General features: G+C 37.5%; 1 long non-coding RNA gene across 1 annotated transcript in view; it reads right to left on the bottom strand.

Moving 5' to 3' along the window:
* Nucleotides 1-378: 378 nt before the first annotated feature.
* LOC118163001 overlaps nt 379-1,226 on the bottom strand; it is a 1,735-nt gene continuing 887 nt past the window's right edge. The window contains exon 2 of the long non-coding RNA XR_004748771.1: nt 379-471. This is a non-coding gene — a long non-coding RNA (uncharacterized LOC118163001). The remainder of the gene's footprint in view (nt 472-1,226) is intronic.

Here is a 1,226-nt window from a genome sequence, read left to right as displayed (position 1 = left end):
GGTCAAATGTATTCACATAAGTCTTGATCTGGTCATGCAGCCTTATTAGGGATTTGGCTTATTTGCATTTATTGTGGGTCACTTCTGAGGACACACTGAAGGATATGTTTGAAAATACATGCAAGGAACAACCTATAAAGGGGCCAAACAGCTTCCTCATATTAAAAAAAAAAAAAAAAAAAAAAAAAAGGAAAAAAAAAAAAGTTGGCTTGAGACAAAAATATATGTGCAACTTGAAACATGGTTTTATGGGCACCGTTATACAGTTGAATGCCAAAATCACAAAGCACCAGCTATAAATTCCCTTGCTCAGCCTACTACTAAACAGATCTTATTTCAGAACACATCACATACAGTATTATTTATAGAATATCTCACCTGTAAGTGGTGAGGACAGTGTTAGATTTCTTTCACAAGTAGGAGGCCAATAATTCATAAGCACCACAGGTATGTGAGAGTTAGTGTGAAGATCTGTTATAGTGCGAAAGAAACAAATCAGTTTGTTACTGTGCACAGGGAGACATATATACAGCAGATGATTTATTTTAAAAGGCAAATAATCCATCCTCTAATATTTCCATCTAGGTAATTTAGAGTAAAACAATGACAATACCTTATTTCTCTGATAAGCTAATGTACTCTAATTACTGATAACATTTCTGACTTCTCAGTTTGCTGGGCTTCCCTACGCTGCAGACATCAATGAATTTAATAGTTAAATTAGATGAAAATGATAGAAGAGTGCTTCCATAGCTAATTTGTAATTATATTTCTCCCCCTTTTCCTTCCCAAACATAATTTTTCCTCACATTTAATTAACACTTCAGATCGCTTGTTTAGAATCTATAAATATAGTGAGACTTTAATGATCCATTATAGTGATGCTACTTAGTTTTCGATGACTTGTAAAACTTTCACAAACAGATCTGCAAATGAATTACATCCATCTGCTCTGCTGCAGCTGCAAGAGCAGCATTACATTGTAAACTGCCTTTTCCTACTTTCCTGGTTCTCTCTTAACTTTAATCCCATGTGTAAACCAAACCATCTCCCTACCGATCATCAGAAGCCCAGCCAGGTCTCTGCAAAGCAGCCTTCAAACTTTACAGACCTCTCAAACGCACTCTCCAAACACTCTGCGTCGTCTCACAGCTGAGCCATGGACAGGCTACGCTGCTCAAGCATCCTCGGCCAAACCTAAGAAACGCTCTGCCACGCTTCCCCCC

The sequence above is a fragment of the Oxyura jamaicensis genome, chromosome 2 (genome assembly GCF_011077185.1).
Source record: "Oxyura jamaicensis isolate SHBP4307 breed ruddy duck chromosome 2, BPBGC_Ojam_1.0, whole genome shotgun sequence".
In the NCBI taxonomy this organism is placed as follows: domain Eukaryota; kingdom Metazoa; phylum Chordata; class Aves; order Anseriformes; family Anatidae; genus Oxyura; species Oxyura jamaicensis.
Note: the sequence above shows the minus strand (reverse complement) of the source record. Positions and strands in the feature narration are given on the sequence as shown.